The sequence below is a fragment of the Euprymna scolopes genome, chromosome 9, assembly GCF_053919585.1.
Source record: "Euprymna scolopes isolate OS-2025 chromosome 9, ASM5391958v1, whole genome shotgun sequence".
In the NCBI taxonomy this organism is placed as follows: Eukaryota; Metazoa; Mollusca; class Cephalopoda; order Sepiida; family Sepiolidae; genus Euprymna; species Euprymna scolopes.
In genome coordinates, this window is record NC_136490.1 from 168,975,678 (window position 1) to 168,996,206 (window position 20,529).

The window sequence follows — 20,529 nt, forward strand, 5'->3', positions numbered from 1 at the left end:
AACATCCTGTCCAAGTATGTACTTGGACTGGAGGCCGCACTAGTATGCCACGTCCACATCTCCCTCCCGGGGTGATCCAGACGGAACCTGTCGACCAGATCGCACGAGGCCATCAGGTCAGACAGGCTGCTATCACACCTACCCTGCCCGCTAGGCCCCCCGACCTTATCTAAATTGGGGTCCAGGATGGCATTCCAGTCCCCCATTAAAACTACCCGCTCCGGGCCCGAAGAGAGAAACCCCTCCACCCGCCGAAAAAAGGAAACCCTCTCGGTTTGGATGTTGGGCGCGTAAACTGCCATGATCCGGAACGCGCCGCTGCTAACGGCAACATCAACCACGACCAGCCTCCCATGAGCGTCCGCATGAACAAGTGTAACCGTCGCAGATAGGGTGCGACTTACTAGCACAGAAACCCCCCGGCTCTGGAGACTGCCATATGCTGAATAAACGTCAAAGTCGTTCACCAGCACACCGCAGTCCCCAGCCCCAACAAAGTGGGTCTCCTGAATTGCAGCTATGTCTACCTCAAGGGCCATGAGGTCCCTCAGCACGCGAGAAGCCTTGCTTCGAGACCTCATGCCCCTCGCATTCAAACTAGCTAGGTTTAAGCTTGCCGCCATGTTTCCCTAACTAATAGTATTCGTCAATCAAGGGTCTGAAATCCTCGGGGGAGAGGACGTCGAAAGTCTGTCCAAGACTGCCTGTGAGCAGGACAGGCGTAAGCCGCCCGTCTTTGGCCAGACCTCCCACGTCCAGAGGGAACGTCAACTTAATGGCCCTATAAAATGAGGGGTGAACGTAAACAGGGACCCTCCCCTCACATCGCTTCTCGACCTGCTCTAAGGATGGGTGCTCCCCGTCTATAAGTTTCAACCCCGGGAATGCCGTCTTCCCCTCTTCCAACATTCTCCAGAGGGCTTTAGCTCGCCCACCCCTGTTGGGCCTGACGAATGTGATTATTTGTGGAGCGTCTGGGAAGTTCCTGGGATCGGAGATGTCCTTCCCCTCCACCATCTTTAGACTCTCCAGGATGCGCAGGTGTTTTCGCTGCGTCCCGCTCAGGTCTCCTACTGCCTCATCCACCTCGCAGAGGCGGACCCCCGGCCAGAATGGACACTTTCGGGTTTTTTCCTTCCTGGGGGCCGCCTTCTCCTGGTCTTCTTTTCCTTCTTCTTCCACAACTGGAGCTATCACCTCTGGCTCCGGGGTGTTAAACAGGGGTGGGGTGGGCTGAGCGTCCTCTGGGGCGACTGATGTTGGAGGCTCAGTGTTGATTTCTTCCATGGCTTCTTGCACTGGGGGAGACTTCTTGGGAGATTCTTTTGGAGCTTCTTTCCTCTCCCTCTTCTCGCTGTGTTTTCCAGCAGCCTCTCCTTCCTCCCCTTCCGATCCTGAGGAGCTCATTCGCAACTTTCTTTTCGTGGTCGCCGCCGGTGCTCTTGTTGTTTCTACAGGGGCTCCTCCTTCCTTCTTCTTGCCCCTCTTGGCGACGACCTTGCTCCAAGTTCCGCCTTCCTCCTCTGTCTGCTTTTTGCCCTCCGCTGCTGGAACAATCTGCGGTACCTCCTTCGTGCCCGATGGTTGTTGGTCTTTTCGTTGAGGGCAGAATCGGGCCACGTGTCCTGGTTTGGTACACTGCCAACAGTATGGCCTCCTCCCCTCGACGATGACGGCCATCTGCCAGCCCTCACAAGTTAGCTGCGCCGGTATTAAGTGAAAATTTTTCCGGTCCACCTTCATATGGATTTTATATGACCCAGTTTGGATATTTCGAGGTCCTTTTGTTGGGTTGACTTCCTCGACCTCTCCAAACTGGGCCAAGGTGGCACCTATCTGGTCAGCAGTGATAAAGCAGGGCACCCCGAGCACTGTTACTCCTGCTCTCCTCTTTGATAGATACTCGGGGCGGAGCCTTAAGTTCTTCCACGTGAGGTCTCCTCCTGCTAACTTCTCTGCTTCCTCCTTTGATGGCAGGAGGAGATCCCACGTAGCGTGGTATTTACGAACCAGGTACTGTGCGGGTATCCGGAGCTCTCCTATTGCGTCGCACATTTTCTCTAGCGGCACGCCGACGAGTCCCTTTCCATTGGCGTCAAGGGTTACTAGAGAAACCGTGCGGAGTTTGATGTCCTCCAGAGCTCCGGGCACCACCATTAGCTTATTTCCACTTATGAAGTCTTTGAATCTCTCCTGCAACAGTCCCTGGTAGTAGCCTGGGGTCTTCTGGGTCACCTTTCTCCGACCCCACGCACAGTTATCCGCCGCTTTGGTCATACTGGCCTCCACTGCTGCTGCTGCTGCTGCTACCGTTCCTGCTGTTTTATCCTGTCCAGGAGGGATTGGGGAGCAATCGCTCATTGTGAGGGCTGGCCACTCGAATAGGCTAGTTGGTGTCTCGTCACCGGACACCGTCCCCCCGGGGGAGCACCCATCAACCACGATTACATCTTCCGACTTACTCCTCCTAAGTCCTACTATCTCTACTTTGCTAGGACTAACCCTGGCGGACTGGGACCTAGTCAGAGGGACTCTGGGTTTTTCCTCCTCAAGGACCCACCACTTCTTTGCCTTCTTCTCCACCCGCTCTCGGATAAAACGGGCATTTGTGTCACCTTTCGGGGTGGCGACACCCAACTCAACGCTACTGGGGGTGGCGACCCCCGCTCTCGCTCCGGACATCCGATTGGTGCTGCCTTTTGGGGCGGCAACACCCGACACGACCTCACTGGGGGTAGCGGCCCCCGCTCTCGTACCTGCCTCGACCCTACTGGGGGTGGCGACCCCCTCTCGCGATCCGGCCAACTCTGGGGCAGCGACCCCGGAAACCCTTCTCGAACTGGGGGTGCCTTGCGGGACGGCACCCCCCGGACCCTTCACGATAGCTACACCTGGGGCGTCCCCCAAGGTGGCAGGAGCAGAGGCCTGCTCCATCTATTTGGTGGCCCAAGGCCCGGCTAGGCACCCGCCGATTCGGAAACCAAGGGGACCTTCGCCTAAAAAGGCACGTCGGTTTCCCTTGGCCCTGCCGGCTGCTTAAGTGCTAGCTGGACCCCGGACTATCTGTAACAAAGAAAGAAAAAACAGTTAATAGTTGCCCAGGATGGGCAATAACATATAACAAGAAACAAAAAACAAGTCTTTGCGGGTCCAAATCCCCAAGAAGGGGCTGGTCCTTGCAAGAGACAAGCAAAAAGACTCTAAGCTAATAGCTTAAGAGCTCTCAACTCGGCTTTAAGGCAGACCGCAGTAAGCACTGAGAACAGATACTACACTTTGATCTTGACCAAAAGGCCGAGAAGCGATGCGGCCCCTAGGGGCCGCGGTCGCCAGACGACCCTCAACTGGGGCCACCGTCGTCGGGCAGTGCTTCCTGGGCTGCTAGGCACCCCCCAGCAGCGAGGTGGAACAGTCGGACAGGTGCGCGGCCAAGTGGAGTCGTCCTCCAGCAGCAGGGGCGAGCCCCCAAGCGAGTAAATCAGGATGAAAGCGAAAAAAAGGGCCCGCAAGCTAATTAACCATCCCAGGCAACGAGGCAAATGAAATGAAGCAACTAATTGCTTAATGAATGCATTAGCACAGGGGGAAAAACAAAACAAAAACAAAAACAATAACAAAAACAAACAGATAAACCCCAACAAAACAAGAAAGAAAACTAAAGTCTGTTTAATTTAAGGGGCGTTCGTTTTTTGGGGGGCAATTAAAATGAAGCAATTAATTGCTTAATTAGCAATGAAAAACCCACAACAAAACAAAACCAAACAAACCCAAGAAGAAAGAAAAACAAAAAAAAAAAAAATGAAAAATAAAGCTAAAGTCTGTTTTTGGGTTTTCGTTTTTTGGATTCGTCCCCAAGCTGGCGCTGGGTCAGAAACCGGGGCTGTAAACTCCTGGAGGCAGTGCAATACCAGGCCAACCCGTGGAGAAGGGGGAGCAAGCTCCTAACCCTTGACCGTGGTCCAAAAATCAGTTTAATATCGTGATCCCTCCATGCGAGGGACCTATCAGATATTAAGCTGATAAGAACAGATACTACACTTTGATCTTAGCCAAAAGGCCGAGAAGCGATGCGGCCCCTAGGGGCCGCGGTCGCCAGACGACCCTCAACTGGGGCCACCGTCGTCGGGCAGTGCTTCCTGGGCTGCTAGGCACCCCCCAGCAGCGAGGTGGAACAGTCGGACAGGTGCGCGGCCAAGTGGAGTCGTCCTCCAGCAGCAGGGGCGAGCCCCCAAGCGAGTAAATCAGGATGAAAGCGAAAAAAAGGGCCCGCAAGCTAATTAACCATCCCAGGCAACGAGGCAAATGAAATGAAGCAACTAATTGCTTAATGAATGCATTAGCACAGGGGGAAAAACAAAACAAAAACAAAAACAATAACAAAAACAAACAGATAAACCCCAACAAAACAAGAAAGAAAACTAAAGTCTGTTTAATTTAAGGGGCGTTCGTTTTTTGGGGGGCAATTAAAATGAAGCAATTAATTGCTTAATTAGCAATGAAAAACCCACAACAAAACAAAACCAAACAAACCCAAGAAAAAAGAAAAACAAAAAAAAAAAAAATGAAAAATAAAGCTAAAGTCTGTTTTTGGGTTTTCGTTTTTTGGATTCGTCCCCAAGCTGGCGCTGGGTCAGAAACCGGGGCTGTAAACTCCTGGAGGCAGTGCAATACCAGGCCAACCCGTGGAGAAGGGGGAGCAAGCTCCTAACCCTTGACCGTGGTCCAAAAATCAGTTTAATATCGTGATCCCTCCATGCGAGGGACCTATCAGATATTAAGCTGATAAGAACAGATACTACACTTTGATCTTAGCCAAAAGGCCGAGAAGCGATGCGGCCCCTAGGGGCCGCGGTCGCCAGACGACCCTCAACTGGGGCCACCGTCGTCGGGCAGTGCTTCCTGGGCTGCTAGGCACCCCCCAGCAGCGAGGTGGAACAGTCGGACAGGTGCGCGGCCAAGTGGAGTCGTCCTCCAGCAGCAGGGGCGAGCCCCCAAGCGAGTAAATCAGGATGAAAGCGAAAAAAAGGGCCCGCAAGCTAATTAACCATCCCAGGCAACGAGGCAAATGAAATGAAGCAACTAATTGCTTAATGAATGCATTAGCACAGGGGGAAAAACAAAACAAAAACAAAAACAATAACAAAAACAAACAGATAAACCCCAACAAAACAAGAAAGAAAACTAAAGTCTGTTTAATTTAAGGGGCGTTCGTTTTTTGGGGGGCAATTAAAATGAAGCAATTAATTGCTTAATTAGCAATGAAAAACCCACAACAAAACAAAACCAAACAAACCCAAGAAAAAAGAAAAACAAAAAAAAAAAAAATGAAAAATAAAGCTAAAGTCTGTTTTTGGGTTTTCGTTTTTTGGATTCGTCCCCAAGCTGGCGCTGGGTCAGAAACCGGGGCTGTAAACTCCTGGAGGCAGTGCAATACCAGGCCAACCCGTGGAGAAGGGGGAGCAAGCTCCTAACCCTTGACCGTGGTCCAAAAATCAGTTTAATATCGTGATCCCTCCATGCGAGGGACCTATCAGATATTAAGCTGATAAGAACAGATACTACACTTTGATCTTAGCCAAAAGGCCGAGAAGCGATGCGGCCCCTAGGGGCCGCGGTCGCCAGACGACCCTCAACTGGGGCCACCGTCGTCGGGCAGTGCTTCCTGGGCTGCTAGGCACCCCCCAGCAGCGAGGTGGAACAGTCGGACAGGTGCGCGGCCAAGTGGAGTCGTCCTCCAGCAGCAGGGGCGAGCCCCCAAGCGAGTAAATCAGGATGAAAGCGAAAAAAAGGGCCCGCAAGCTAATTAACCATCCCAGGCAACGAGGCAAATGAAATGAAGCAACTAATTGCTTAATGAATGCATTAGCACAGGGGGAAAAACAAAACAAAAACAAAAACAATAACAAAAACAAACAGATAAACCCCAACAAAACAAGAAAGAAAACTAAAGTCTGTTTAATTTAAGGGGCGTTCGTTTTTTGGGGGGCAATTAAAATGAAGCAATTAATTGCTTAATTAGCAATGAAAAACCCACAACAAAACAAAACCAAACAAACCCAAGAAAAAAGAAAAACAAAAAAAAAAAAAATGAAAAATAAAGCTAAAGTCTGTTTTTGGGTTTTCGTTTTTTGGATTCGTCCCCAAGCTGGCGCTGGGTCAGAAACCGGGGCTGTAAACTCCTGGAGGCAGTGCAATACCAGGCCAACCCGTGGAGAAGGGGGAGCAAGCTCCTAACCCTTGACCGTGGTCCAAAAATCAGTTTAATATCGTGATCCCTCCATGCGAGGGACCTATCAGATATTAAGCTGATAAGAACAGATACTACACTTTGATCTTAGCCAAAAGGCCGAGAAGCGATGCGGCCCCTAGGGGCCGCGGTCGCCAGACGACCCTCAACTGGGGCCACCGTCGTCGGGCAGTGCTTCCTGGGCTGCTAGGCACCCCCCAGCAGCGAGGTGGAACAGTCGGACAGGTGCGCGGCCAAGTGGAGTCGTCCTCCAGCAGCAGGGGCGAGCCCCCAAGCGAGTAAATCAGGATGAAAGCGAAAAAAAGGGCCCGCAAGCTAATTAACCATCCCAGGCAACGAGGCAAATGAAATGAAGCAACTAATTGCTTAATGAATGCATTAGCACAGGGGGAAAAACAAAACAAAAACAAAAACAATAACAAAAACAAACAGATAAACCCCAACAAAACAAGAAAGAAAACTAAAGTCTGTTTAATTTAAGGGGCGTTCGTTTTTTGGGGGGCAATTAAAATGAAGCAATTAATTGCTTAATTAGCAATGAAAAACCCACAACAAAACAAAACCAAACAAACCCAAGAAAAAAGAAAAACAAAAAAAAAAAAAATGAAAAATAAAGCTAAAGTCTGTTTTTGGGTTTTCGTTTTTTGGATTCGTCCCCAAGCTGGCGCTGGGTCAGAAACCGGGGCTGTAAACTCCTGGAGGCAGTGCAATACCAGGCCAACCCGTGGAGAAGGGGGAGCAAGCTCCTAACCCTTGACCGTGGTCCAAAAATCAGTTTAATATCGTGATCCCTCCATGCGAGGGACCTATCAGATATTAAGCTGATAAGAACAGATACTACACTTTGATCTTAGCCAAAAGGCCGAGAAGCGATGCGGCCCCTAGGGGCCGCGGTCGCCAGACGACCCTCAACTGGGGCCACCGTCGTCGGGCAGTGCTTCCTGGGCTGCTAGGCACCCCCCAGCAGCGAGGTGGAACAGTCGGACAGGTGCGCGGCCAAGTGGAGTCGTCCTCCAGCAGCAGGGGCGAGCCCCCAAGCGAGTAAATCAGGATGAAAGCGAAAAAAAGGGCCCGCAAGCTAATTAACCATCCCAGGCAACGAGGCAAATGAAATGAAGCAACTAATTGCTTAATGAATGCATTAGCACAGGGGGAAAAACAAAACAAAAACAAAAACAATAACAAAAACAAACAGATAAACCCCAACAAAACAAGAAAGAAAACTAAAGTCTGTTTAATTTAAGGGGCGTTCGTTTTTTGGGGGGCAATTAAAATGAAGCAATTAATTGCTTAATTAGCAATGAAAAACCCACAACAAAACAAAACCAAACAAACCCAAGAAAAAAGAAAAACAAAAAAAAAAAAAATGAAAAATAAAGCTAAAGTCTGTTTTTGGGTTTTCGTTTTTTGGATTCGTCCCCAAGCTGGCGCTGGGTCAGAAACCGGGGCTGTAAACTCCTGGAGGCAGTGCAATACCAGGCCAACCCGTGGAGAAGGGGGAGCAAGCTCCTAACCCTTGACCGTGGTCCAAAAATCAGTTTAATATCGTGATCCCTCCATGCGAGGGACCTATCAGATATTAAGCTGATAAGAACAGATACTACACTTTGATCTTAGCCAAAAGGCCGAGAAGCGATGCGGCCCCTAGGGGCCGCGGTCGCCAGACGACCCTCAACTGGGGCCACCGTCGTCGGGCAGTGCTTCCTGGGCTGCTAGGCACCCCCCAGCAGCGAGGTGGAACAGTCGGACAGGTGCGCGGCCAAGTGGAGTCGTCCTCCAGCAGCAGGGGCGAGCCCCCAAGCGAGTAAATCAGGATGAAAGCGAAAAAAAGGGCCGCAAGCTAATTAACCATCCCAGGCAACGAGGCAAATAAAATGAAGCAACTAATTGCTTAATGAATGCATTAGCACAGGGGGAAAAACAAAACAAAAACAAAAACAATAACAAAAACAAACACATAAACCCCAACAAAACAAGAAAGAAAACTAAAGTCTGTTTAAGGGGCGTTCGTTTTTTGGGGGGCAATTAAAATGAAGCAATTAATTGCTTAATTAGCAATGAAAAACACACAACAAAACAAAACCAAACAAACCCAAGAAAAAAGAAAAAAAAAAAAAAAAAAAAAAAAAAGAAAAGCTAAAGTCTGTTTTTGGGTTTTCGTTTTTTGGATTCTTCCCCAAGCTGGCGCTGGGTCAGAAACCGGGGCTGTAAACTCCTGGAGGCAGTGCAATACCAGGCCAACCCGTGGAGAAGGGGGAGCAAGCTCCTAACCCTTGACCGTGGTCCAAAAATCAGTTTAATATCGTGATCCCTCCATGCGAGGGACCTATCAGATATTAAGCTGATAAGAACAGATACTACACTTTGATCTTATTTATTTATTTTATTGTAGTCAAAAAATGCATTTACAATATTAAATTATAAAAAACAAAAATTAACACAACAAAATTAGGCACAAGGCCCTATAAGAAATTGGGAGGGGGAGGGTACAGGGTCTTTTTGACTATCTAACAGATGAGACTTTGAAGTCTTACTCTAGACTGGCAACATTTACCAAAATACCTCAATCACTCTGTGGATCTTAATCTAACTAATACCCCAGCGTTCAGTGTAAAAAATAACTTATGTACAATTTATAAAAACTTGTCTGTGTGTTGTGTGTGCATTTTTTTTTTTTTTTTTTTTTTTTTTGTGTGTGTATGTGCATGTGTTAGAAAATAAAGTTCGATTTCATTGAAAAGAGTTTTTGAATTAATTTGGAATAAAATGTTCGTGGAGTGGGACTATACTAATAAAAATGTTCATTTCCAAAAAATAAGGGAAAAAACTACTAATGTGTTGTTAGTAAGACCCCCCTGTACTATTCTATGTGGTTAGATTTCCCACTGTTTTCCGGGGAACCGAAAACAAGCAGGGCCTCCCTAATGGGTTTGGGGAAATGGCCTTAATAGAGGTGGGAGAAAATACAACAACGGATGGAGGGGGTAGGAAGGTGACCTCTGAGTAGGGGGATGACCGGGGGCATCAGAAAATAAACATGAGGAACAGAAGGGGTTGGGCAGACTCAGAGGTTCTCTAATACCAAAGAAATAAAATCAGGGACAGGATCTCATTCGTACCACCAGTCAAGAGTCACTTTACTGAACTATGCTAACCTAGGCGGGGTGGGTTCCGAAGGACTCAGCACCGCCCGTGCCATGCTTATGGAGGGAACACAAATTGAAACCTGGCTCCTCGACGGATGCACAAACTAGTGCTGTGCACCCACCTCTTGTCAAAATCCACTCTGGGCAACCTCTTCCAATCGCATCTGATCTTTACTTTAAGCAAATGTTTAAAGTAAACGATCAGATCCCGATCCGGAACAGATGTCCCTTCGCGGACCAACTTGAGGCGCGTGATCCAAATGACCATGCGCGCTACTGCTAGGATCGCCAGGAAAACCAAACTTTCCTCCCTGGGGAACGGCGGCTCCATGTTGTACACAAAAGTTGCTACGTCGAGATCGGGCGGACACTCGGCATCGATGCGAGCTGTTACCCCCTCGACGTACTTTAAAAGGGGCTGTATCCGGCTGCAACTAAAAAACGCGTGCTCGATTGTTTCGGGCTCGCGTTCGTCACAGCACGGACAGAAGCGCCTGGTATGTTCTTTATACCGGAAAAGTTCGTCGAAGAGGGGCAGCGCATTTCGGACCAGTCGCCAAGTCAGGGAGAATTCCGAGTTATTCAGAATCTCCCGTCCCGGCGCCCAACACCATTGAGAACGGACAACCTTCATCGACCATCCCATCCGCCTACAAAGTGGATCCTTCGCGGTCCCCTCCACTAATTCCCGATACAGTTCCTTCCTTGGCTGATCGAGGACACTGGTCCCCGGCAAAGCTCTAAGAGCGGTCCGGCATTCGGAGAAGAACTTGGACTCCCCCTTCGGTCTACGACGACCTTCTACCGAAGGGTTGTGGTTTGAGATTGGGAAACGAGTTCTCAACCACAGGGACCCAAGGAGCGTCTCCTTCAAGCGAACGACCCAGGAAAGCCAATCTCTCGGCGTTTCTATGACACAAGAGACTGGGCTGACCCAGGCCTCCCTCGCTCGGACTTTGAACACAGACCTCTCTGCAGACATAGTGCTTACCCTCGTTCCACAAAAGTGAATCGAGGCGCCCTTGTAAGCGGGTTAGGCGTTCTGCAGGGAGAGGAAGTACAGACAAACGGTAAAGGATGAGCGGAAAGACGTATGTAGCACACGCCTCCGCCCGACCCTTCAAGGACAATTTCCTTCCAATCCAAGTCTTGACTGACGATTTGACCTTAGACTGTACTTCCGACCAATTCTTTTCCAGCTGAAGTCCCGGTCCAAACCAGACACCGAGAATACGGACCGGTCCATCGGTCCAGCTGAAAATACCTGGAAGCGAGTTTACCCCGGTCCAGGCCCCCAACCGCAGGCCAGCAGACTTGCTACGGTTGAAGATGGCCCCTGTTACTTCTTCGTATCGAGCGAGCGCCTCGACCACCGCTTGAATGTCCGTGAGGCAAGACACGAACACGGTGACGTCATCGGCGAACGCGGAAACCCTGGCTCGTGTGCCTCCAGGGAGAGCTATTCCGCGCAGGACTGGTGTAGTCGCCTCGTCCCTTAAATTGCGAAGGAGGGGTTCCAACGCCAGGACATACAGCAGAGGCGACAGCGGACAACCCTGTCGCACCGACCGAGAGACAGCGAATGACTCCGATAGCTTACCGTTGATCTGCACCGCCACCGTTGGCCTGTCATACAGAACAAAGATCCACTTGCGGAAGTCCGGATTAAATCCGGCGGCCTCTAACACAGATCCTAGGAACCGATGGTCGACCCTATCGAATGCCTTGGACTGATCTAAACTGATCAGCGCGGCTTCGGCGTCGTCTTCTGTCCCCTCTATGATCGAGCGTATCAGATGCAAATTGTCTTGAATTGATCTCCCCTTCACAGCATAAGTCTGGTCTGGTTCGATCAAATCAGTGATGACAACCTGCAAACGATTCGCAAGAATCTTTGCCAAAATCTTTAACTCTGTGTTTAGCAGAGTTAAGGGCCTAAAATCATCAAAGTTTTCCCTCCCGCCATGCCGTTGACCTTTCCTCAGCAATGTGATCACACCCTTGGTCACCTGTCCAGGGATGGAGCCCTGAGCAAACCAATGGTTGAACATATCCTTCAGAAGAGGGACCAACATGGGCGACAGCCTCAAGTAGAACTCGTAGGGTAAACCATCAAGCCCCGGAGATTTGTTATAGCCGACCTGCTTCAACGCAGTAATGACCTCATGTTCAGTAATAAGACCATCACAGCTAGCCGCTCGAGCCGCCGTGAGGCGGGGCGAGTCAGCCAAATAGCTGCCAAACTCATCAACCCTGAGCCTGGGTAGTTGGGTGAAGCGCACCGATAGATGCTCCCGAAACCCCTCGCAGATCTCCCGAGTCGATACTAAAGCGTGTCCTTCCAGGTTATGTACTTTACGAATGTACCCATCCGAACCGCGCCTTAAAGCAGCCTTACGCTCAACGGCGTCAACATTCACAGCCTCGTTAGAAACTTTATTTAACCTAGCCCTAACTACTTGACCTTCATACCGCTCGCTAGCCAAGCGATTGAGGTCTTGTTTAGCTAGTGCTAACTCTAGGGGATCCTCCCCTTCCACCGCCCGGGTCAGCTTATCCTCTAAGCGCCTCTTTGCCTCAGCCTTATCTAACGCGAGGCGTTGGCTATACTTGACAGAGAAGCGCCTAATTTTGGCCTTAAGACTAACTCACCACTTACTCCCTGTAACCGCCCCCACTAAAGCCCTCTGAATTAGCTCAGTGACCTTCAACCGGTAGTCCTCCAGCTCCAACAAGGAGTTGTTGAACTTCCAGTATCCGGCCAGTTTAGGCCTAGCACTTAAGTTCAAACGGGCCATAACGAGTTTATGGTCCGAGTGTCCTAGCAAGTGGAACGTGGGGCAAGATAGGAAGTCTACATCGCCTCTTCTAACTAACATCCGATCCAAGTAAGTACTCGGATGGGAAGGCACTACAGAATGCCACGTCCACATCTCCCGCCCCGGATGATCAAGACGAAATCTGTCGACGAGATCGCACGAAGCCATCAGGTCAGACAGAGAGCTGTCACACCACGCCGACCCACTAGCTCCCCCGACCTTATCTATACTGGGATCAAGGATTGCATTCCAATCACCCATTAAAACTAACCGTTCCGGATCCACTAAGAAGCCCTCCAACCGTCGAAAAAAGGTTGCCCTCTCTACAGCAGCATTGGGAGCATAAACAGCAACAATCCGAAAAACACTACAATTAACAGCAACATCAACAACGAGCGCCCGCCCGTCCTCGTCTGCGTGAACAACATTCACCGACGCTGACAGGGTGCGATTCACTAGGAAGGAGATTCCACGACTATAAGTATTGCCATATGCTGAGTAGACATTGTAATCGTTTACCAGCACCTGACAATCCTCGTCACAAATAAAGTGGGTCTCCTGAATAGCGGCGATATCTACCTTAAGGGACACCAGGTCTCTCACAACGCGCGCGGCTTTGCTTCGACACCTGATGCCCCTCACATTAAATGTAGCCAAGTTTAAAGTCATGTTCACTTACCTTTAAGCAGTGTCACAGACGGGTCTGAAATCCTTGGCAGACAGGATGTGGTAGGCCTGACCAAGGCTTCCGGTGAGTAAGTCTTCTCCGGGCTGACCATCCTTGGCCACGCCTCCAACATCCAGGGGAAAGATTAATTTTAGTGCCCTGTATAGTGATGGGTGGACATAGATGGGAGTCCTTCCTTCGCATTTCACTGCTAGTTTTAGCAGCGAAGGGTGGTCCATGTCAATTATTTTTTGGCCTTGTATGGCCTCCTTAGCTGCTTCCAACATTGACCACAGGGATTCTGTCCGTGCGTCTTTATTTTTTCGCACAAAGGTGGTCAACATTGGAGCGTCTGGAAATTGAGTGGGATCGGTGACATTGTTACAACCAATGTACACCAAATCCCTCAGTTTATTGTGTTGAGTCTTCTGCTTGCCCTTCAACTCATGGGCTGCTGGCAGACGACTCGTTTCACACAGTCTCTTTCCGGGTAGAAAGGGGAGTTTCTTGGTTCGCTCCGTGCGAACCGGTGCTTTCTCCTTCTCGGATGGTGTAGGAGGCGGAGGAGGAGCAGGGGTTGAGTTGGGTGTTGGGGATGGTTGTGAGTCTCTGGGGGATGAGGATTGGGTGGAGGTTGATTGCTTTGGCTGTGAGGGGGGTGGTAGGTTGGGGGATTCAGCCTCGGCTTTTTTGAAAAAGTCTTTCTCAGGGGGTGTGGGGTTCCCCTTTGTCTTCCTGCTCTTCTTCCTTCTTGACTTTCTAGACACCTCGTCTGAGGATGCCTCAGTTGCTGGGTTGGTCTCTTCCTCGGACACCACCTCCTCCTCCTCTGACTCTTGTAATTTCCTTTTGGTCGAGGAGAGAGGAGTCTCCGTGTCCATAGGGGCTGGCTTGTCAGTTTGGTCCACGGTCACCGTCCGTTTGGGCTTGCTTTTCCCATTCCTTCTGGTGACCGTTGACCATTCACCCTCTGTTGTGGTTGCTGGTGCCGACGTCGCGGGAGCGGCTGTGACCGTGGCCGAGGGTTGGGAGCTTCCTGCGGCCTTGGTAGCTGGTCTTGATGGTGGCTTCTTTGGACAGTCACGGGCCATGTGTCCCTGCTTCTGGCAGTGCCAGCAATGTGGTCTCCTGCCTTCCACTATTATTGACAGGGTCCATTTCCCGAACTTTAGCAACGCTGGAACCCTGTCAAATTCGGCTCTTTCCAGCACCATAGTCAATTTATAGTCCCCGGTCATGACATTGCGCTGACCGCGGACTGGGGACACAGTTTCCACGTCTCCGTACTGGCTCATAATAGCCCCCAGCTGTTTGGCCTCCAAATGGCACGGGACGTTCAATATGGAGACGTTCGTCCTCCTTTTGTTCATATACTCTGGCTGGAGCTTGATGTTTCGCCAGCTCAGGTTCGTCTTGGACAGGCGGATTGCCTCTTCTTTGGTAGGCAGCAGGATGTCCCACATGGCGAAGCTCCTGCGACAGATGTAGCTGGCCGGGATGTTTAAGGCCATCAACATCTCCACCATGACATCTTTGTTGACACCGGCTAATCCCCTGGTCTTTAGATTGGATGTGACCAGGGAGAGGACTCTGTTCTGGAGCTCTTCGACTTGTCCCGGCAGGGGAATGATGTTGATCCCCTCCGTATATTGTTGGTAAGTTTCCTTGAACAGAGTCCTGTAGTCCTCCGGTGTCATTTGGTTTTCTTTCCTAGGGCCCCAAGCCGCTGCCTCGTTCGCCTGGGGTTTTGATGGTCCCGGGCACGGAGTGTCTGACTTGGTCCCTTTGGCCTGTTGTTGTTGTTGCTGCTGCTGTTGCTGCTGCTGCTGCTGCATCGGCTGGGCCTGTCGTTGGGTTGCTGTCGCATTTAGAGTCGGCAATTCCTCCGTTTTTTCCGCTTGGGAAGGCTTCCTCTTCTTGTTGGGCGTCTGCGGACTGGGTGATTCTGCCGCTGGCACCTTGGTTTTGGAGTCAGGGGCTTTGCCGAGTGATGGTAGCTCAGCCCCACATACTCCCATAGAGCTATCCTCCGTGGGTGCGTTTTGGTTGTCCGGCACCCGTTCCACCTGGAATAGCCTTTTGAGGGACGTGATCGTGTTATCGATGAGCGCCTTTGTTCTTTGATTGGCGTCATCTTCGTCCTCTTCCTCTTCTTCCCCCTGGGCCGGGGAGTTGACTTCTTGGGGGGTTGGAGGACTTGGTGTCCTTCTTGGAGTCCCGGTGACACTTGTCTTCACCGGCTTTTGCTCTGCAGTTGTCACCGTGGACGCCTCTTCTTTAGCTCCCCCTTTTGGGAGATTTTTGTCCTTTAGGGGAGCTTCATCGCTCGAACTGGAAACGACCTGCGAGGATCGAGACATGGTGGCCTCCGTCGTTTGTGGTTCGTGGGCCTCATGACTCTTTCCCTCGCTTGTCGCCTCTTCCTTCTTTTCGGGCTGGGAGTGCCCTTTTCGGGGAGCAGGATCCGGGGTCGCCGCGGGCTGCGGCCCTACCCCACCCATGGTGTCCAAGGTCGCCGCGGGCTGCGGCCCTACCTTGCCTTCCATTTCCTCTTCGTTGGCCCGGGGCCGGGATTTGACTCCCTTTTCCGGGGATTTAGTTGGGGGAACGTTGCTCCGCATTTGGGGTGATGATCCCCGCCTGCTCGGCATCGTGGGGGCGTTGGTCGCTGACGCAGACCAGGCCTGGGAGGGAGGGAAAAAATAAAATAGTACTGGGGACAAAGGGCTGGAGGGGGTGGCCAGGGGCGAAGAGAGAAGGAGGTTTGACCTCCCCTTGCGGGGGGGTCGGGTTAGTCAGCTCGATCCCCCCTTGCGGGGGGAGAGCAGAGAAGAAAGACGCAGTGGTGGCTAGCGGGTCAGAGTGCCGCGTCGCAATTAAGAGGAGAGAGGGAAAGGCATCTTTGCCCAGAGAGAAGGCAAAAACGAAGGTATTAACCCCAAAACCCTTCCCACAAACAACCCCAACAGGAAGCGACAAAGAGACCCGGTCTGCTCGATCCAACGGGAGAGCAGCGAAGGAAGACAAAAGACTAGCGGGTCAAAGTGCCGCTAGTTAATTAAGAGTGAGAATTAGACATTCCTCCCAGAGAGAGGGAGAAAAGAAGAACTTAAAACTACTTAAATCTAAAACTTAAAGCTAAAACCTTAGACTATGCTGAAGGTCCTGACTCCCCAAAGGAGGGGGTCTGGTCCTTGCAGACGTGAACAAATGCCTTGAACCTGGCTCAAGAGCCCGGTGGCAGATCCCCTCTCAGACAATTGGAAGAGCAAAAGTTTCGTAAGCTGGAGAACAGATACTACACTTTGATCTTATTTATTTATTTTATTGTAGTCAAAAAATGCATTTACAATATCAAATTATAAAAAACAAAAATTAACACAACAAAATTAGGCACAAGGCCCTATAAGAAATTGGGAGGAGGAAGGGTACAGGGTCTTTCTGACTAAAGTGACATGATGAATGATGAAGACTTAATGGTCTTACTCTTGACTGGCAACATTTACCAAAATACCTCATTCGCTCTGTGGAATTTAATCTAACTAAAACCCCCAGCGTTCTGTGTAAAAAATAACATATTTACAATTTGTATAATTGTGTCTGTGTGTTGTGTGTGCATTTTTTTTTTTTTTTTTTTTTTTTTTTTGTGCATGTGTTAGAAAATAAAGTTCGATTTCATTGAAAAGAGTTTTTGAATTAATTGGGAATAAAATGTTCGTGGAGTGGGACTATACTAATAAAAATGTTCATTTCCAAAAAATAAGGGAAAAAACTACTAATGTGTTGTTAGTAAGACCCCCCTGTACTATTCTATGTGGTTAGATTTCCCACTGTTTTCCGGGGAACCGAAAACAAGCAGGGCGTCCCTAATGGGTATGGGGAAATGGCCTTAATAGAGGTGGGAGAAAATACAGCAAAGGATGGAGGGGGTAGGAGGGTGACCTCTGAGTAGGGGAGCGACCGGGGACATCAGAAAATAAACCTGAGGAGCAGAGGGGTTGGGCAGACTCAGAGGTACTCTAATACCAAAAAATAAAATCAGGGACAGGATCTCATTTGTACCACCAGTCAAGAGTTACTTTACATGAACTTATGCTAACCTAGGCGGGATGGGTTCCGTAGGACCCAGCACCGCCCATGCCATGCCTAAGGAGGGAACACGTATTGAAACTTGGCTCCTCGACGGATGCACAAACTAGTGCTGTGCACCCACCTCTTGTCAAATTCCACTCTAGGCAACCTCTTCCAATCGCATCTGATCTTTACTTTAAGCAAATGTTTAAAGTAAACAATCAGATCCCGATCCGGAACAGATGTCCCTTCGCGGACCAACTTGAGGCGCGTGATCCAAATGACCATGCGCGCTACTGCTAGGATCGCCAGGAAAACCAAACTTTCCTCCCTGGGGAACGGCGGCTCCATGTTGTACACAAAAGTTCCTACGTCGAGATCGAGCAGACACTCGGCATCGATGCGAGCTGTTACCCCCTCGACGTACTTTAAAAGGGGCTGTATCCGGCTGCAACTAAAAAACGCGTGCTCGATAGTTTCGGGCTCGCGTTCGTCACAGCACGGACAGAAGCGCCTGGTATGTTCTTTATACCGGAAAAGTTCGTCGAAGAGGGGCAGCGCATTTCGGACCAGTCGCCAAGTCAGGGAGAATTCCGAGTTATTCAGAATCTCCCGTCCCGGCGCCCAACACCATTGAGAACGGACAACCTTCATCGACCATCCCATCTGCCTACAAAGTGGATCCTTCGCGGTCCCCTCCACTAAATCCCGATACAGTTCCTTCCTTGGCTGATCGAGGACACTGGTCCCCGGCAAAGCTCTAAGAGCGGTCCGGCATTCGGAGAAGAACTTGGACTCCCCCTTCGGTCTACGACGACCTTCTACCGAAGGGTTGGGTTTGAGATTGGGAAACGAGTTCTCAACCACAGGGACCCAAGGAGCGTCTCCTTCAAGCGAACGACCCAGGAAAGCCAATCTCTCGGCGTTTCTGTGACACAAGAGACTGGGCTGACTCAGGCCTCCCTCGCTCGGACGTTGAACACAGACCTCTCTGCAGACATAGTGCTTACCCTCGTTCCACAAAAGTGAATCGAGGCGCCCTTGTAAGCGGGTTAGGCGTTCTGCAGGGAGAGGAAGTACAGACAAACGGTAAAGGATGAGCGGAAAGACGTATGTAGCACACGCCTCCGCCCGACCCTTCAAGGACAATTTCCTTCCAATCCAAGTCTTGACTTACGATTTGACCTTAGACTGTACTTCCGATCAATTCTTTTCCAGCTGAAGTCCCGGTCCAAACCAGACACCGAGAATACGGACCGGTCCATCGGTCCAGCTGAAAATACCTGGAAGCGAGTTTACCCCGGTCCAGGCCCCCAACCGCAGGCCAGCAGACTTGCTACGGTTGAAGATGGCCCCTGTTACTTCTTCGTATCGAGCGAGCGCCTCGACCACCGCTTGAATGTCCGTGAGGCAAGACACGAACACGGTGACGTCATCGGCGAACGCGGAAACCCTGGCTCGTGTGCCTCCAGGGAGAGCTATTCCGCGCAGGACTGGTGTAGTCGCCTCGTCCCATAAATTGCGAAGGAGGGGTTCCAACGCCAGGACATACAGCAGAGGCGACAGCGGACAACCCTGTCGCACCGACCGAGAGACAGCGAATGACTCCGATAGCTTACCGTTGATCTGCACCGCCACCGTTGGCCTGTCATACAGAACAAAGATCCACTTGCGGAAGTCCGGATTAAATCCGGCGGCCTCTAACACAGATCCTAGGAACCGATGGTCGACCCTATCGAATGCCTTGGACTGATCCAAACTGATCAGCGCGGCTTCGGCGTCGTCTTCTGTCCCCTCTATGATCGAGCGTATCAAATGCAAATTGTCTTGAATTGATCTCCCCTTCACAGCATAAGTCTGGTCTGGTTCGATCAAATCAGTGATAACAACCTGCAAGCGATTCGCAAGAATCTTTGCCAAAATCTTTAACTCTGTGTTTAGCAGAGTCAAGGGCCTAAAATCATCAAAGTTTTCCCTCCCGCCATGCCGTTGACCTTTCCTCAGCAATGTGATCACTCCCTTGGTCACCTGTCCAGGGATGGAGCCCTGGGCAAACCAATGGTTGAACATATCCTTCAGAAGAGGGACCAACATGGGCGACAGCCTCAAGTAGAACTCGTAGGGTAAACCATCAAGCCCCGGAGATTTGTTATAGCCGACCTGCTTCAACGCAGTAATGACCTCATGTTCAGTAATAAGACCATCACAGCTAGCCGCTCGAGCCGCCGTGAGGCGGGGCGAGTCAGCCAAATAGCTGCCAAACTCATCAACCCTGAGCCTGGGTAGTTGGGTGAAGCGCACCGATAGATGCTCCCGAAACCCCTCGCAGATCTCCCGAGTCGATACTAAAGCGTGTCCTTCCAGGTTATGTACTTTACGAATGTACCCATCCGAACCGCGCCTTAAAGCAGCCTTACGCTCAACGGCGTCAACATTCACAGCCTCGTTAGAAACTTTATTTAACCTAGCCCTAACTACTTGACCTTCATACCGCTCGCTAGCCAAGCGGTTGAGATCTTGTTTAGCTAGTGCTAACTCTAGGGGATCCCCCCCTTCCACCGCCCGGGTCAGCTTATCCTCTAAGCGCTTCTTTGCCTCAGCCTTATCTAACGCGAGGCGTTGGCTATACTTGACAGAGAAGCGCCTAATTTTAGCCTTAAGCCTAACCCACCACTTACTCCCTGTAACCGCCCCCACTAAAGCCCTCTGAATTAGCTCAGTGACCTTCAACCGGTAGTCCTCCATCTCCAACAAGGAGATGTTGAACTTCCAGTATCCGGCCAGTTTAGGCCTAGCACTTAAGTTCAAACGGGCCATAACAAGTTTATGGTCCGAGTGTCCTAATAAGTGGAACGTGGGGCAAGATAGGAAGTCTATGTCGCCTCTTCTAACTAACATCCGATCCAAGTAAGTACTCGGATGGGAAGGCACTACAGAATGCCACGTCCACATCTCCCGCCCTGGATGATCAAGACGAAATCTGTCGACGAGATCGCACGAAGCCATCAGGTCAGACAGAGAGCTGTCACACCACGCCGACCCACTAGCTCCCCCGACCTTATCTATACTGGGATCAAGGATTGCATTCCAATCACCCATTAAAACTAACCGTTCCGGATCCACTAAGAAGCCCTCCAACCGTCGAAAAAAGGTTGCCCTCTCTACAGCAGCATTGGGAGCATAAACAGCAACAATCCGAAAAACACTACAATTAACAGCAACATCAACAACGAGCGCCCGCCCGTCCTCGCCTGCGTGAACAACATTCACCGACGCTGACAGGGTGCGTTTCACTAGCAAGGAGATTCCACGACTATAAGTATTGCCATATGCTGAGTAAACATCGTAATCGTTTACCAGCACCTGACAATCCTCGTCACAAATAAAGTGGGTCTCCTGGATAGCAGCGATATCTACCTTAAGGGACACCAGGTCTCTCACAACGCGCGAGGCTTTGCTTCGACACCTGATGCCCCTCACATTAAATGTAGCCAAGTTTAAAGACATGATCACCTACCTTAAGCACTGTCACAGACGGGTCTGAAATCCTCGGCAGTAAGGACGTGGCAGGCCTGGCCG

At 50.5% G+C, this 20,529-nt stretch overlaps 6 non-coding genes and 2 pseudogenes across 6 annotated transcripts; all 8 read right to left on the reverse strand.

The window, feature by feature from the left end:
• Positions 1–3,164: 3,164 nt before the first annotated feature.
• Positions 3,165–3,306, reverse strand: LOC145285286 (U2 spliceosomal RNA; annotated as a pseudogene).
• Positions 3,307–3,870: 564 nt separating this feature from the next.
• On the reverse strand, positions 3,871–4,069 carry LOC145285237 (U2 spliceosomal RNA). The gene has a single exon (XR_013869040.1). It is a non-coding gene; the product is annotated as a U2 spliceosomal RNA (small nuclear RNA).
• Positions 4,070–4,633: 564 nt separating this feature from the next.
• On the reverse strand, positions 4,634–4,832 carry LOC145285238 (U2 spliceosomal RNA). Its single transcript, XR_013869041.1, has one exon. It is a non-coding gene; the product is annotated as a U2 spliceosomal RNA (small nuclear RNA).
• A 564-nt stretch (positions 4,833–5,396) lies between these two features.
• On the reverse strand, positions 5,397–5,595 carry LOC145285239 (U2 spliceosomal RNA). The gene has a single exon (XR_013869042.1). It is a non-coding gene; the product is annotated as a U2 spliceosomal RNA (small nuclear RNA).
• A 564-nt stretch (positions 5,596–6,159) lies between these two features.
• Positions 6,160–6,358, reverse strand: LOC145285241 (U2 spliceosomal RNA). Its single transcript, XR_013869043.1, has one exon. It is a non-coding gene; the product is annotated as a U2 spliceosomal RNA (small nuclear RNA).
• A 564-nt stretch (positions 6,359–6,922) lies between these two features.
• Positions 6,923–7,121, reverse strand: LOC145285242 (U2 spliceosomal RNA). Its single transcript, XR_013869044.1, has one exon. It is a non-coding gene; the product is annotated as a U2 spliceosomal RNA (small nuclear RNA).
• Positions 7,122–7,685: 564 nt separating this feature from the next.
• On the reverse strand, positions 7,686–7,884 carry LOC145285243 (U2 spliceosomal RNA). Its single transcript, XR_013869045.1, has one exon. It is a non-coding gene; the product is annotated as a U2 spliceosomal RNA (small nuclear RNA).
• A 558-nt stretch (positions 7,885–8,442) lies between these two features.
• On the reverse strand, positions 8,443–8,652 carry LOC145285245 (U2 spliceosomal RNA; annotated as a pseudogene).
• Positions 8,653–20,529: the final 11,877 nt, after the last annotated feature.